Source organism: Grammomys surdaster, unplaced genomic scaffold (genome assembly GCF_004785775.1).
Source record: "Grammomys surdaster isolate TR1022 unplaced genomic scaffold, NIH_TR_1.0 140, whole genome shotgun sequence".
Lineage (NCBI taxonomy): Eukaryota > Metazoa > Chordata > Mammalia > Rodentia > Muridae > Grammomys > Grammomys surdaster.
This window is the reverse complement of record NW_021604598.1, coordinates 4,031,972-4,049,174: the sequence shown is the minus strand read 5'-3', so window position 1 is coordinate 4,049,174 and position 17,203 is coordinate 4,031,972. Positions and strand designations below refer to the sequence as shown.

Sequence of the window (17,203 nt, the reverse complement as noted above, 5' to 3'; positions counted from 1 at the left end):
CTGTTGGACCACTGGGGAAGACAAATGATAGGACTCAAATGAAGAGACTGAGGTACTGCGGTGGTGAGAACAGGACTTTAGGAAGCCTGTGGAAAAGATTGTTTACTAACCCCGGAAGGATTTCAATACAATGCAATCTATGTGACCATTCTTACCCAATGCCAGTTCTGAAGGAACCTGACACAATGCCAGAGTTCAGACGTGGTGACATGGCAGGCAGAAAAGAAGACCAATATGTACCATAGATGTTGGCTTGTGTGTCTTAGCAGTTTAGGAGGTTATAACAAAATATCAGAGACTTGCAATGAACGTAAATTTATTTGGTCACTCTTCTGCAGTCTGGAAAGACCAAAATTGTCTCATTGGAGCTGAATAGAGAGAGCCCTTTGGCTGTATTGCAACATGGAAGGAGATATCGCATAGGTAAGACAGAATAAGAGATGCCAAAAAAAGATATAATTTGTTTTTGTAAGAAATTCCTCAAGATAGCAATATTAATCTGTTCCTGAGTATCCGTAACCTAAACACTTCTCATTAATTATACCTCCTAACACAGTTACAGTGGCATTAAGTTTCTAATATCTCAACTTTTCAGGACACAATCAAATCATGATAGGTAGATATTGATGCCATTTCCAGATACAGGAAACTTTAGAGGGAAGACATCAGAGTTGAGAATTTTACAGTTACTAACAATGGAGTACCAATTATGCTCATGTTTCAGAACTAAGTTTCAGGTACCAGTTTTTAGAGAAGAACAAGGAGGAGAAAGAAAGAAAAAGGAAAGAAAGAAGGAAAGAGAGAAAGAAAGAAGAAAGAGGAGGAAGAAGAGGAGGAGGAACCATTCCTAGCTATGCCCCTACTGAGTGAGAACACAAGGCAGATCAAGAGCTGAGGCTAAAAAGAAGGTTGCTCTAAATGTCTTGGGTTTTAGATACTTATTGACCTATTTTGCAACCACAAAAATAAATCAACCATAAAATTAACCATTAACCTCAAAATGGGAATTTTATTTTAAATCCTGACCCAAGTCATGGAAAGAGAGTTAACACAGTGAGAGTCCCAGAGAGGTCTAGGGGAGGCAGGCTTCTGTACTTAAGCACCTTGCCTCAGGCTACATAAGGCCTTTCCACTGGCCAACTATTCTGTGTGCTTTTCTTACTTTATGTGGTAAAGAAAGGAGGGAGTGTGGTCTAGGGATTTGTGTCCAAAGTTTTAGACTTTGCTGCAAACTTCCCAAGTAGCCCTGGGGTAAGACATGGAGCTTAACTGAGATGAGAGCCATGTAGAGTATCCTGCCAAAGTGGTGCCTCACATGACAAAGGAGTCTAGCCCTCACACAGGGGTGGGGTGTGTTCTGAAGAACCACTGAGAGACCCTTAAAGAAACCCAGAAAACTATTCCTCAAGTGTATGGCAATGGTGGTAAGAAAAGAGATGCACCAGTGACTGGCCACGTAAGAAAAAATTAGCATCTATTTTACTTGCTTGCTTTTTATTCTCTCTCTCTCTCTCTCTCTCTCTCTCTCTCTCTCTCTCTCTCTTTCTCTGTCTCTCTCTCTCGTGTGTGTGTGTGTGTGTGTGTGTGTGTGTGTGTGTGTATACATGCACATGTGGGTGCGCGCTATAGGCCAAAGAATAATTTTCAGGAGTAGCTTCTCCCACCATTGAGGGTCCAGACTCAGGTCTTCAGAACTGACAACAAGTGCCTTCACCTACTGAGCAGACTTGTGGGCCCTGAGGGAAAAAGGAGCTTCACCAAGAAATTGATCATACTGAAAGGATTCAGTGGAAAGCACTTTTTTTATTACAGGAAGCTGTGACTCCACCATGGGGCCAGAGCTGTGAAAGTCAGTCTTCTAACTCCCAGTACACGCCATGAGAGAGGAAGACTGAGGCCCACTTCTATACATGAAGAATATGGAGGAAAAGAACTCTCAAGAGCACCAAGGCGAGCAGAAGAGGCCACATGAGAACATTACCCTACTTAGCCCCCTCACCCAACGCAGCTAAATTTCTATCTTATAGCATAAATGTTAAGCTTTTTTTTTTTTTAAACAGGGTCTCATTGTACAGCCCTTGGGTGGCCTGGAATCTAAGATGTAAACCAGGCTGGCCTTGAACTCTCAGAGATCTGCCTGCCAAGTACTAGGATTAAATGTGTGCCCAGGATACCTGGCATGAGTCAGACACATTTTTTTATTGTTTTTCCTCAAGGATCAAATTCACTTGGCTTCCAAAGACTTCCACTGTGAAAGATGCCTTAGGGGACCTGGGCAGAACCTGTAAACTCTAGGATCACTGGGGGCTCAGTGATGACTAAAACAAGTTGGGTGGGATTCATGACACAGCTTGAGGGGACAAACGGCCCTTGACATTATAATTTGCAGTTAAATACTTGAGTTTACCCATTTCAAGCAACGTATGCCAAGCCTTCCACTTCCCAAATGCATCCCATGTCCCTGATAAATATACTCTTAAACCGTAACAACAACAAAAATGAAGATCAACAAATAATCTCATGGAAGAAAAAATTATTTTCCCAAATGTAATTCCAATTCTCCTTCTTGGGAATGGGTTTTAACTAAATACTGGTCACTTAGGTACTAAGCTGAAAAATACAACCCAAGACAAGTGCTAAGGAAAGATGGGGTATCTCATACTCTGCATCTTCTCACCTCTGAGTCATGGGATCCCAGGTCTCACTGAACCCTAAATGCAGAGTGGCACCAGGAGTTCTGGTGGCAGTTCAAACTCAGCATGCACTGGCCACTTTGACCATGTCAGGAAGCATGCCGAAACTGAGAAGGAACCACAGCTGCCAGTGCTACACTACTCCTTTTACCCTAAGAGCTGCTGCTGTCTGGCCATCTTGATGGCTTTCATCATAACTCATATGACTAATGACTTTGGTGTCTCTTCCTCAATGCCCAGTTGTATCTAAGCTCATGTATCTTGTGTCCAAGCAAGGAGCATAAGGCAGTCCACCTCCTTTGTGGCAAATAATCTGCAGGTGATCATAGATTTCCTTAACTCATCACAAAGAAAATAGAACATTTGAAAATGTTTGGGAATTATTACTAGTGTCAAAAAAACAACAGCAAAAAAAAAAAAACCCCTAGCAGCTGCCTTCTGATGCCATTCTCTAGCATCTGGATCAGCAAAGGAGCCTGAGATTCAGTGAGCTGTGAGAAGTGGGGCTCAGGTTTACGGTGCTGTTTGCACTATGTAGAGTATGCACTGTGTTGCGCTATGCACTTCATGCCTCAGAGGTCACACTTACAAGGCTGTGACATGAGTGAAGCCCCTGGAGATGTTCTAACACAGGCTAGTCTTTGGTACAAGCTAGAACTTCCTGCTTACCCATATTTACCCAATTAATCCTACACTCTACAATAGAACCAATAGGTCATGTCATAGAAGACAATTTGCAAATGTGATGCTAATTCTATGGGAAGGGAAATCAGGAAAGTTTTCTTACATTCCATTTGCTTGTAGGCTTACTCAGTTCCTCATGAGCCTCACTTGCATCTTTACTAAAGGAATCCACTAAATAAAGGAATCCAATGGGGGTAGGAGATGGGGGCGGAATATGTCTTCACCCAATATTGTGTTGTCAAAGAGAATTAGGTGCTCCCAAATTAGGTCTGATCACAGAAGTACGACCCTATCGCAGAGTGCTTGAAAAATCCTTGCAAGTGTTGAAGGCATGGCAGTTCTCAAGTAATGGCAGTCCAGACTGATTACAGGGAGCAGAAGTACCATCCCTGCTTTACCAACAATGGCTGGTCTAGATAATAGCCAATTCCAAGAGCACAATGTCCTGGGCTCTTCTGCACAATGAACCTCCTTTAAAGACAATGTTTTTAGAGGGATTAGGAGTGGAGTACATTCTGATACCTACAGGCATGCCCTCCCCAGCCCTATAAATAAGCCCAGGTGTTTTGAGCCACCTCCTTGACATGTCCTGATAAGACTTCTCAATGAGAAAAAGAATTGTTTGAAGTAAGTGCTCGTCCCTGCCTGAGAAATCATCCAGCCATCACGGCTACCACTACTTTACCTGATAAGCTCCCCCAGGTTATTTCTAGATGGAAAAGGCAGAAGGATGGATTAGTTCTGTCAACAGGGAGTGCTGCCACTCAGTGAGGAGAGAAACATGTGCCCACCATGGGTGGCTGATAAGGGACATGAACACAGAACACACTTCAGCCCAGCCAGCTGACAAAGCTCAAATGCAACCTTTGAAGAAATCCAACAGACCTTGGACCTCTGCTTTGTGATGCAAAAGACTGTGGGCTTTGTTAGGTTACCAGCTTGTCACCATCAGCCTAAAACTTGCGATTTTGAGCCTTCCCTGCCTTCTACAAAGACAAGAGAACCCAAAGGGCTGCTGTAAAAGCTGTTTCATCTCAGGGAATCAGAAGCATAAAAGCCCATGAAAATGCTTTCTCCTCTGATGCGCCACTCCTCATTCCCTCCACACAGCAAAAAATATCTGTCTCATTCCTTTGAGGAAGAAGTCCAGATTCTTAAGCAGAGGACTTCTTAATGCATCTATCAAAAGTGAATAGGCTTCCCCACAGCCTATTGAGAGAGTTCAGTGTGCACTTAGTAAGAGTCCGTGTGTACTTGTTAGCTTGTGAACCTTAGTGACTCTTTGCCATAAGAAGTGCATTTTGGAGATGAGGTAGCTGAGATGCAGTGAGGTTGAACATCATATCTGAGGTATCACTCAGCAGCAAATGGTAGCTCTGGGGTTTAGTGAGCTTTTGGAAGCTCAGCCAGGTGGCTCTGATGCCAAGGCTGGATTTGTTTGTCCTTCTTTACCCTTTCTTAGAGAAAGATTATATTGAGAGATATTTCATGGCTAGTCACGGCTTTGGAGTCCCTGACTGGGCTCTAGTTGTGGAAAATCATAAGCTACATGTACTCAATCACAAATAATAATAATAATAATAGCAATAACAATAACAACAACACCCATGACTCCTTCTGGGAGTTCATCCTCTGGACCTATGTTTTCCACTTTGCTCAACACTATCTTATCTTGGTTGACTGGACCACATTTTACTTTTCTCTGGCTTCTCCAGAGATCCCCTTGAAGCCCTCCCCAGCTAGATAAGCCTCCAAAGGTTCTTTCTTCTTTCTACTCACCATGATTTCCTAAGGTTGGTCTATGCAGTGAGACAGGAAGCAGTCTCGACTAAGAATGATTAGTTTGTGTGTCTGTCACCTTTGACAGAAGTCTAGTGACTCACAAAGACGTACACAGCTGGCACAAAGGCAGCCCCGTGTCATTTGTCACTCCTGGACTTAATTTGCTTCAAAACAGAAAATCCTTTAACTTCTGTGGAACAGCCTACAGGACTTCGTAGTCTTCCAGATCATGTAAGGGTTTGCCTGACTGGGCAATCTCAGGGTGTGCAGGACTGTTTCTTACTCTGCCAGGACCACATCCAAGCCCCAGGGCTTTATAAACCGCACAGGTCATTCTGACACTGCTTCTCTAGCAAACATCCCTCCCTGCCCATGCAATACAAGGTCCACAGCCAGGGTACAGAACATCACAGGCCACACAAAAACCGTTATCAAAGAGAGCAACTTTGAATCCTTTGAGAACATTCTTCAAGTGGCCATTATTTTTAACAGATATGGAAATAATGTTATTGATGACTTTCTCTTTATCTCACTGATAATGGATACCTCATTTCTGTATGTATTCATTCAATAAGAGCCAAATACTTATGGCCTTAGGAAACTATAGTCTTGCTGAGACAAAGTGGTCCACCCTAGAAATGATGCTCCTCACTTCTGCTTTCAGATCATTGCCCCTCCCCCTCCACCACAGGAGACTAAGACCAGCTCTACCTTACATGGAGATTGGGGAAGGCCAAAAAATATTTGCGGAAGAGCTCTAATGAGTGCCACACACACTAGTGGACAATGATGCAATGTGAAAAGCACTGTAAAAAAATGGAAATAAAAGTCACAAACAAGCCAATGGAGTCCTAGGCATAATTACAAATGACCAAGTACTGATGCATGGAAAGGTGTTTTCTGAGAAGAGTGTCTGAATAGAGGTGGCTATCCTGAAAACATCTTTCTTTCTAAGAAACTAGAAGGAAGTCCTGCAGGGCTGATTCACCACCACTGAGGTTCCCCCCCCCCCCGCCCAACCAGGGCTTGGGAAGGCCTTCTGCCTTTCTTAGGGAGTTTGGTTTTTTTTTACCAGTTAACAACACAGAAATAACATAGGTTGTGTGAGAGGCGGGATTCGCACAGAAGAATATCATCAATGTGTCTGTTTTCCATGGAGATTACCCAAAAGGAGCCCAGAAACGGAGTTGGTACACAGAGGGGCTGTGGCCTCACCAGCTGAAGGAAGATTTGGCATTTCGGGTTCTGCAGGGGAAGCTGAGACTGAACAGGAAATTCTGAGGAGGAACCAGTAACATTCTCACAATGGAGCTGATGAAACCTTCAAGAACTGCTGGCTTACCAAAGGAAGAAAATGCCTAACTCATCCTCAGGTAGGGATTACATCCAGAGGATGTGGACTTTCAGGCAGGAAGAAAACAAACTCAAGTCCAGACTTGCTGAATTTGGGGTGCTCACAGAACGCCCCTGGGAATGTATGATCTGGTGTGTGATTCTTATAGGACCTATGACTTGAGGCATGACATAAACTGCTGCTGGGTCCTACTCATAGTTACAATTCCTCATAGAAAAAAAAAAACAAAGGGACAAATGAGAAACAGAACATTCTGGAGGAAAATCTTGCTAACAAAATTTTTGAAAGAAATGTGCATGTAAAAAGCAGAGGGTTGAAGATTTTGGAAGTATCTAATTCATCCAAAGGCCTTTGAGAAAACTGCTTCCAAAATTTCAACTAACATCTACACCCACTGAAGTAAAAATTCTTGCCTGTGGAAATGTTGATAATTTAGAAATATATATTTCAGTCGGGATTGATTTGCTGTTTAACCTGGGGAAAGAAATTTTAAGCTGAACTTATTTGATAATTATAAGTAATCAATGCTATTTTTTTCAAAGTGACTAATCAAGTTTTCAGGGTTCCAGTAAATTTGGGTGGCCATCCATAGGAATTTTCATTAAGCTGGGGGCTTTTTTCTTTCCATTTTGAATTAAATTGGTCTAAGTCAGCAATCAAGGCTTCCACGTTTCTATGTAATGTATAGGCCAGTGACTACAGTAAGCTCTAAGCTCCAAAAAAAACCATCATTCAGAAGGCTAGAGGGGGAAATCCGAACAGCCATTGTCAGCCATCCAAGAGATAAACAGAGAATTGTAAGTTACTCTGAGGCTCTGGGATCGGGGTTTTTAAATAAATCATATTAATATGAGAATAAGACAAGCATTATTCTCTTCTTTCAAAATGTAATAAGTCTTTTGTTTCTGCCAAGTGGAAAGGTGACTGCTGGGCTGTGAGGACACAGAATACAACCCCATGCTTTCTGGTTCTCCTCCCCTGCCTCTCCCTCTCTGTCTTGTGCAACAGTGATCTTAGTTGCTAGCATGATTCATGAGACCATTCCCCTGCTGGTCCGTCAGATAAGGCTATCTCTGGTTGCAAGCTTTCTACTGTGACATAACTACAAACAAAAACACTTTCTTCTGCGATATAGAGCATCAGAGGTTGCAAAGACATTTCTGGGAAGTAAGAGCAAAGGAAAATCACTTTCCTAAGCTGGAGAGGCCAGGAGTGAGGTCTCTAAGCTTGCATTCTCCAGGTTTAGCCCAACACAAGGAGGTGGATCTCTATCTTACTGTTTTCTTTTAAATATGTACTCTTTGCACTTTTTTGCTAATATATTTTGAAAAGCTATGACTTCCAACCTCTGCACATACACACCCTACTAGGATGGAGAGGGTGGGTACACTGATACTGTTCCTTACATATTTCACTGAAATAGAAGTTTTACCGAACAGTTTTTGCCATTATAACATTCTCCATAGCCTTATACATTTAGTCTTCCTTATTCGGTTTGACATTTTGAAAGATGTCTGCAAATACTTCATCTCATCTCACACGCACTACTGAGACCAAAGGCCAATGTACTCAGGGCTGGCTAGCTCCACTTTCACAGTGGGGTTAGCCAGATCCCAACAGACTTCAACTCTGTGAAGCCATTCTCTTTGACCAGTTTTTCATCAGCAGATTTGGTCTTCGCCTTTTCTAAGAATCTTCACACATTTCTGGACTCAGCTCTAAGCAACAAGAGACTTTACTTTGAGGACTGGAGAGTGACACTATCCAACTCATTCTTACAGATGATGGGAGTATTCTAAGTCTGTCCTCAGTCATATGGCAGCCACTAGCTATGCATAGCTACTGAACACTTAAATAATAATAATAATTTTAGTATTTAAACTTGAATAGCTACAACCCTCTTGTTATAAAAGGCTTGAGCCAGATACACCTTTAAAATACTGTGTTCTATTTCTTTTGGTTCATGCCAGTCGCATACTACTGACAGGGTACCCCACAGTTGGCCTGATTCATTTCTTAGACTCACAGCTACTAACAGATTCAAAGTGAGCCACAAGCAACACTTCATTTTCCTGTAGTTTGCATTTTTTCCCTTTTTATTTTTTTTAAAGAAACATAGCTTCATCTGGGCTTCAATACCTTTTCCATTTTTTTACACAATAATTTAATTTTAAAAAACCCACAGACTTAGTAAACATGCTATCTAAACAAGTGGAAAGAGGAAGCTGAGGCTAAAGTGAGCAGTCCCAGTGGCATCTGAGAGCGGTGAGTGAAGCAGACCTGCTTTTGTTCCAGATTGCAAGAGTTGGGCATTTATAAATTATATCTGGTCTTCCTCTGCAACTGAAATTAGAGACTCTATAAGCAAGGCAACTCGTTTGCTCAAACGGAGTATATGTTGAGGAACAAAAGAGACTTTGAAGAAAGTCACTTTCTGCCTTCTAATGAGCTTTTGGTTGAAAGAGGGAGACAGTAGAAGGCAGACACAGCTGCGATGCGAGACAGATCCTAATTACAGACAGCCCTGGGAAGGGTCTGCTATTACGTAAGCCTGTATTAGAGAGGCGGAAGAGTTCTGCCTTGGAAATGGACACATGAAGATCTTCATAGGAGAGATGCCTTTAGGGTGTGCCTGTGGGACTGACAGGCTTAAATACCGGGTGGAGGGAAGAGCATTGTGAGCTAGACAGTATGGTTAGAGGAAGCTACTGAGCACGGTTAGGTGACATGTTCAAAGATGCGTTTATAAAAATCTTAGTGTTTGATGCATCTACCTAGGCTTGCATATTTTTGGACAGAGAGAGGAAAGTCATGGGTTTGAAGAAAGGAAGATGGGAGCTGGGAGCTGGGTTCCTAGACTGATAAAGTTAGCCAGGTGGGAACAGCGATGGCCTGGAGGAGCGGATGAGAAACCATGACCCACAGCCTCGTTCACACCAGAAGCCTGATTTTAACGAACTTTTCTTGGCTCACAAATAGGCCTCTCAAGTCCACCCTGTCTGTGGCTGCTTTAGGAGCAGTGTCTGACTGTGATAGCAAAGACAGTGTGACTGTAAAGCTGAAAATAGCTCTTCCTACTGATCTGTTGTATAAACGAGTGGAAAGGGTGAAACGTATGTGAGAAAGGTGGAGAAATCAGAGAGGTATTTGGGAAACTGACGCATAAGGAAGTTTGAAGTCAAGATATCGTTAAGGCCTGAGCCTAGGAGACCTGTAAAAAAAAACCAGTTCTATTCACTGCAGAAAATCGGAGAAGATGGTATTTATGGAAAATGGTAAAACTTGATGTGCTGGACAACTTAAGTTTGAGGCAACTGTAGTCATCAGTGAAGGTGGAGGACCCTAGTGCTGAAGTCAAGGAGAGGGCAGTGAGTGGAGAGGCAGGCCTGAGGATCGTGCTCCCAGAGTTGAAAAGTGATGAAAAGAAGATGGCCCAAAATTAAAGGAGGGAGCAAACAGGAACTCTGGAGATGTCACTGTCAGCTGCAAATGAACAAAAAGGAAAACAGTGAGCAATGTAACAGAAAGATGAGGTGACATTGTGGCATCTTGGAAGCAAGGTGTCAAGACAAAATAAACTGGAGATACCTAGACCCAAAGGCTGCTCTGAGAGGCACAGGGGATGGTGAGACCCAAAGGCTGCTCTGAGAGTCACAGGGGATGGTGAGACCTAAAGGCTGCCCTGAGAGTCAAAAGAATGAGACACACTGAAAGTTAGTTGAACACTTCTGAGTATCGCTTTTGGCATTTATTACAGACTCCCAAGAATGAACAGAAGGAGTACTAGTTATAACAGCCAGTGAAGACTCACCTGGTGAGAACTTTAGCTATACTTTAGCTAGTGGGCAGTGAGGTACAGGCAGGAGCTGGGAGGTTCTTAGGGGCTTGAATGAGGAAGGAGATTGAGTAGGCTTGTTTATGCAAATGTCAATGAACTCTGATACGAAGTTGTCCAGACTTTGGACAGTTTACAGATGGACCCTATGCCTTTGACTGACTTAGTCAGAGCAAACATTACAGCTATGGTCTAAAAGCTGATGCTTTTGGAACCACAGACCCAGATGAATGGCAGACTAGGTTTGGACTTTATTTTATGAGCTATTGAAATAACGACACCTGTTTATTTTTTAGTTCCATTTGCTTATATTACCTTTTTCCATCTTTTTACCCTAAGGAATAGTCTCTGATGGATAGGTGTGCTTCTTAGAAGCACCAAAAAGATAGATCCTGCTTTCTAATCCAATCTGTTAGCATATATCTTTTTATTGTGGAAATTGATATTATTATATCCAGAGTTGTTATTGAATGATGTATGCTAATTCCTACCATTTTGATGATTTTGTGGTGTTACATGAGATCTTTTTGAATTATTTGTCCTAGCACTGTTCATTTCTTAACTGTGATCTTTTGGGTGTGTTTATCCTTCCCTTCAGACTGAAGTATTCCTTCTAATATGTCTGTAGACTGGCTTTGTGATCCTTTCTGATCTGTCTTATCATAGAAAGTTTCTTATTTTTCTTCAATTTTAATAGATAGTTTTGTTGGATATAATAGTCTGGATTGACAATTATGTTCTTTCAGAACTTGGAGCACAAGCCCATCTGGTTTAAATGTTTCTATTGAATAATCAAGTATTGTTTTAATAGGTCTGCCTTAAGAGTCTTGGCCTTTCTTTCTTATGAATTTTAATACCTTTTTTTTATTCTGTGTTTTTAATGTTTCAACTACAATATATCATGGAGAATACCTACTCTGGCCTTCTCTACTTAGTGCTCTGAAAGCCTTTTATATCTGGATAAACATCTCTTTCTGTAAGTTTGGAAAATTTTCTATTATGGTTTTATTAAAGATATTTTCTGTCCTTTATGATTTTATTCTCCTTCTTCTATTTCCATAATTTGAAGATTAGGTCTCTCCATGAAGTCCTAGAACTTTTCAATCTTATATATACATATATATATACTTCTCATTGACTTTGTTATTGTAGTTTTAGATTTTTTAAAGAGTTATTCTTTATTGTATGTGTGTGAGTCATTTGCCTATGTCTAAATACGTGTCTGGTGACCACATCGGTGATAAGAGGGGCTTGGATCCCCTGGAACTGGGTTAAGAATGATTATGAGCCACCACCATGTGGGTGCTGGGAATTTAGGTAGGTACTGTGCAATAGCAAAGGTCTTCTTAATCACTGAGATATAGCTCCAGCCCCAGACTCTCTCCTGTTTGACATCACCCATTCTATTGGTGAGGCCTTCCACTAACAATTTTAGTTGGTTTATTGAGTTTTTCATTTTCAGCATCATTTCAGTTGGAATTTTCTTTAAAAACTCTGTTTTCCTGTCTTGGATTGTCTTTCTTATTTCATGCAAAACTCTGGTTTTATCTTCTTTGAGTTGCTTGAACATAGTTTGAATCATTCTCTTGAATTCTTTGTAAGTTCCTGAATGTCATTTTTACAAGGGGCTATTAGTATTGGATTTGTACTTTTGGGAGTTGGTGTGTGTGTGTGTGTGTGTGTGTGTGTGTGTGCATGCTTGTGCACGTACACTATTTGCTGTTTTTATTTCTAATTGGAATTGGTGCAAATTTAATTAATTTGTTGCATGTTTTGGTTTTTGTTTGATTTGTGCCTGTGTGTATGTTTGTTGTTGTTGTTTGTTGTTGTTGTTGTTGTTCTGCTTTTTATTCAAACTGCTTTTCTTCTTTCAGCTAACAAATCCACTGTTCAGGTGAAGACTAATTCTTAGCAGGACTGGGATCTTGATTTCTTCTGTTTGACTGATATTCGGGGATTCAGCTTTTACCCGGGTCTTCTATTTCTCTGCTTTATTTTTGTGTCTTCAGCAGTTTTAGTAAGGAGCCTAGAACAAGCTTCTCCTGGCAGCATGTGTACTGGTCCTGGGTCTCAAGACCAGATAGGGTACCTGGAACATTTGAGTCAAGCACTGGAAAGATTCTGGAATTCTGGGTCACATGTGATGGCTGGAGGGTCCTTAGTAAAGATCTAGGTGAGGAGTTCCAGAGGGAAGAAGATGGGCCAAGAGAAGGAGGCTATCCAGGACAATCAGTGACTGGTGGGATAGTGGAAGCAATGAAGGAACCTTCTGATTAGCTACCTATGTCCATGCCACATGAAGTAGCTATAGGGTGCCTGATAGCAATCATGACTGAGATCTGGCAAGTCTTAAAGGAAGAGAGATGGGCTGAGAGGAGTGTTATATCCTTGACAGGCTGCCACAGGCCTAAAATGGTGCAAGATTTTTTAATGAAAAAAATAATGGCATAATGAAGAAAGCATTACTAATTATAGAAGTTTAGTCATTTGAAACTGACAATATTTTTGTCAGAACACTCTAGAAACTAGAAGGGATTTGATTTATTCTATCTCTACAATAAGGATGCTATGTTTCCCCAACCTTATAACCTGTTCTTTACTCTCTTGCCTATGCTAGGTTTTCCTTCAAAACTCAACTCAGTTTCTTGTCTTGAAAATCAGCCCTGAAGTTTTCCTCCTGTATTCCCCATAAATAAAGTAAATTCTCTCCTTTGATAGACTTGTGTATACAAATTGCATATAGTATCAAATTTCCTTACATACCTGTAAGTCTCTCAGCTAAAGGCTGGACAGGACATCATTTGTTTTCTGCAGCCCCAATATCCAACACACACAAAGTACTCAATAATGGTGTTGAAGATTGAATTGTGGTTCTCTACCCCAAGTTTATAGAACAGAATATTGTCACGCATGCCTGTAATCTAGCTCTAGGAAATGGAGACAGGAGGATTGCTACAAGTTTGATACTAGCCTTATCTACATAGAGAGACCCTGCCCCCCAAAAACAAATGAACAAAAGTTTTCATGTTGAAAGTCTTGTACCCAATATTCAGGGTCAAGACCTTTAAGCAGTGGTTCTCAACCTGTGAGTCACAACTGCTTTGGTGGTCCAACAACCTTTTCACGTGAGTCACCTAAGACCAACGCAAAACACAGATATTGACATTACGATTCATAACAGTAGCAAAATTACAGTTATGAGGTAGCTATGAAAATAATTTTATGGTCTGGATTTACCACAACCTGAAGAACTATATTAAAGGTTCACAGTATTAGGAAGTCTGAGAACTCCTGCTTAAAAGAAATAAATGAGGTTAAATGAGGTTTTAAGGTTGATGATCTTATAAGAAGACATACAGGGGCAGAGAGGAAGACAATGAGAGGCAGCAAAAGAGAAGGAAACCCGCTAACAAGTTAAGTGTAAACTGGCAGCTCTCTCAGCTGTAAGTGAAAAAAAAAAAGTCTGTTCTTGAAGCCTCAACAGTGATACCTTATATGGCAGCCAGATCCGACCCATACAAAAGTAGCTAATGAACATCCAAAGACAGTTCCCATGGATGTTTAATCTTCTATTGTTAAGAATGTATTTACTTTTACTACTCCAATAATATAATTTTACTAAAATGAGGACAAATTAATCTAAATTTTGTTAAGAAAATGAAAACAGCAAACAACATATGTTAGTTCTATAGATAATATAAAGACATTTTTCTATGGAGTCTTTCCATGTTAGTAACTTCTAGTTATTTTTTTGCATGTGTGTGTGATTTAAGGACAGAGCATGGAATCCAATAGAAATGTGGGCACTATACACAAAAAGTGATCCCAAAGCAAGGTATCTTTTACCTTGGCAAGTAAGGCTGCTCTTGTTGACAAGTGAGGGGCCGAATTCTACCTTGTTGTTTGACACCAAAACAATGAGGTTGTAGGTTCATCTTCTCACCTCAGGTTTTCCTTTCTACAGTCACACCACTGTCATCCACTGCCCCTGGCAAGGCAGCTCCTTGGGGAGTCAGATCGAGTGTAAAGGTGGCTTCTTTGTGTATACTGCAAGCAAAAAGACTGAAACAAGATCAAGGAGGCACAGAACTTGTCCATAGTAGGGACAATGGGTTCCTAGTAGGTACAGGCACAGACATTGCCTTGCTCTTTAGCCTTCAGAAACCCTGAAAACCAGGGATTTCTGGTAGTTCACAGGCTGCTTATCCCATGTGAGCTTTAGGCTAACAATGGTCAGTCTCTCTTATTCATATACTGGTTCAAATCAGGAATATATAGCGTTTTAGTATGAGGACTATCCGAGTATTAGCAGCTCTGGTTATGTGTTTACTTTTTACCAACTTAACATCTGATCTTTGGCAAGTTTCTGGACTGTTAAGAACCTCCATCATCTCATCCAGGTACCTAAGGGGCTACTTGATCACCAGTGTACCATTCAGTGGGAATCATTTCCTGTGTTATTTACTACAATATTGATAAGCCACCTGTGACTGTTCAAATACAAATGAATAAAATAAAATTTGAGTTGTAATTCCTCATCCTCCTTTGAAAAATTGTAAATCTAGTACTGTTGGCAACAGAGGTGGAGTGCCTCATCATTGCAGAAAGGTATACAACATGAGGCTCAGGTTCATGTTTCCTGCATAAGTCCACATGGAGAGAGAGCTTCATAGCTAGTTTCGTCAGAAATCTCTGAAGCAGCATTTCTCAACCTGTAGGTCACCACCTCTTTGGGGGTCATATACAAGATGTCCTGTATATCAGATATTTTTATTACAATTCATAACGGTAGCAAAAATTACAGTTAAAGAATAACAATGAATTTTATGGCTGGGCATCACCACAACAAGAGGGACTATATCAAATGGCTGTAGCATTAGGAAGGTTGAGAACCACTGCCTTGGAGGAACAGAATTGAAGAACTGATAGAAGATAGATAGATGGATAGATAGATAGATAGATAGATAGATAGATAGATAGATAGACGGACAGAAGGACAAACAGACAGACAGACAGACAGACAGACAGACAGACAGACAGACAGACAGACAGATAGAGGATTATTTATTAGAGTGACTTACAGGCTGTGTTCAGCTAAGCTAATAATTGTCATTTACCAAAAGAAGGTCTAAGAATCTAGTAGTTGTTCAGTCCACATGACTCGATGTCTCAGACAATCTTCATTTTTTTTTATGCCAAAATCCCAAAGAAGTAGACTCTAATGCTAGTGAAGGAATAGACGTGCCAGTAAGATGGAGAGAAAGCAGAAAAAAATGCCCTTTAAATAGGCTGCCACCAGGTGTGGCCCAGATTAAAAGGTGGATCTTCCAACCTCAAAACATCTGGATTAAAAGTGGGTCTCCCAGCTCCAATGATTTAATTAAGAAAAAAAATCCCTAACAGGTGTCCCCATATGTTTAAGTTTTAGTTAATTCCAGATATAGTCAAGTTGACAGGGAAGAATAGCCATCACAATAGCCAAGGACTTTATTTCATAATATACTTCAAAAGATCATTACATATAACCACTCCAAATATTAAAAGGGGTATACTAATGTTTTGTGGGGTTTCTTGCTAATCAGATGAGAAAAAAACCAGGGCTCTCTCTAGCAAGTAGCCATAAGTGACAGGAGCAAACATGTGTGGCCTGACCACGGCCATCCAACTCCAGGTGGTAAGACCCAGTGTTTAAGAGCTGATCTAGGGACCCCGTGCCTCAGTGCTAGACACACACTTAACGGTATGACCATAAAAGAGTATCTGATATCTCTGGCCTCTTCTTTCCTTTTGTGCCAAATGAGGGATGGCAAAAACTTTCATCCTTTATGAGTCCTGCCCAAGCTGATGCAAAGAAAGTGAAGAATTGCTGACTAAAAGTTAACCACTCTGATTATCACTTTGTATTCCAGCCCAGGTCTTTGAATTTCCTCTCTGCAAATGACCCCATTGACAGCCTTGGAAGGGCTCCCCACAGTCTTTCTAAGATGCCATGTCACTCTCACACATGGGCAGCAACTCCCTTTTGGAAGCCCATGGCGCCATTTGTCCTTAAACTCTCCCAGGATCATGAGCTCTCTGGATTAATTATGAGTGGTACAGGAAGCACTCTCTGAGGACCATACTAACTGCCTGGGCACTGTGCCAGGAGCAAATGGTTTTTCCTCCCTGTAATTTTTCCATACTCTTTTGGTGCTGGGAACCCACTGCTCCTGTACCCAGGAAGGGCTGGCTCAGGTACCAACAGTGCACGGGAGGAGAGGTATTGGGTGGTAGGACTCCTGGCCTCTGAGCAGGTCAGGGTGTTCTGACTGCAAAGCTGGCCCTGCCAGGCTGCATCTGTCTGGCTTTTCTCATCTCTCTAGTCTGACATGCCTAAAAGAACAGTAGGTACACTGATGGAGCCACAGAGCTTAAGGCTTAGACTCCACTAGGACTAGGCTCACAACAGAGCTGCAGGAGCCACTATTTCACAATGGGGCAGAAATAGGGGCAGCACTGAGTCACCTTCTTCCCCAGATACATGGAAGCAAGAGAGGGTCTAGACAGTCCTTTTTCACTTCTCCAGGTACATGGGATTTCAGTGAAACCAACAGGCTCTAGTAAGGCAGCAAAATGAAACATTTTAGCTCCTGAGTACAGTCATTGAACAAGCATGTGAGGGGCTGAGTGAATCATTGGAAGGCCTATTCTACAAATTCTGTCTGATGGCTTCTTTAAAATATGACCAGAGACACATGGTATCCACAAGGAAGGGGTACTCAGCCATTCAGGCCTTCTTCCTTCCTTCCTTCTTTCCTCCTTCCTTCCTTCCTTCCTTCCTTCCTTCCTTCCTTCTTTCCTTCCTTCTTTCCTCCT

The 17,203-nt window shown here is 41.5% G+C and overlaps 1 long non-coding RNA gene across 1 annotated transcript in view; it reads left to right on the top strand.

The window, feature by feature from the left end:
- Positions 1-6,375: 6,375 nt before the first annotated feature.
- Positions 6,376-17,203, top strand: part of LOC114618243 — a 13,466-nt gene continuing 2,638 nt past the window's right edge. The window contains exon 1 of the long non-coding RNA XR_003710928.1: positions 6,376-6,532. This is a non-coding gene — a long non-coding RNA (uncharacterized LOC114618243). The remainder of the gene's footprint in view (positions 6,533-17,203) is intronic.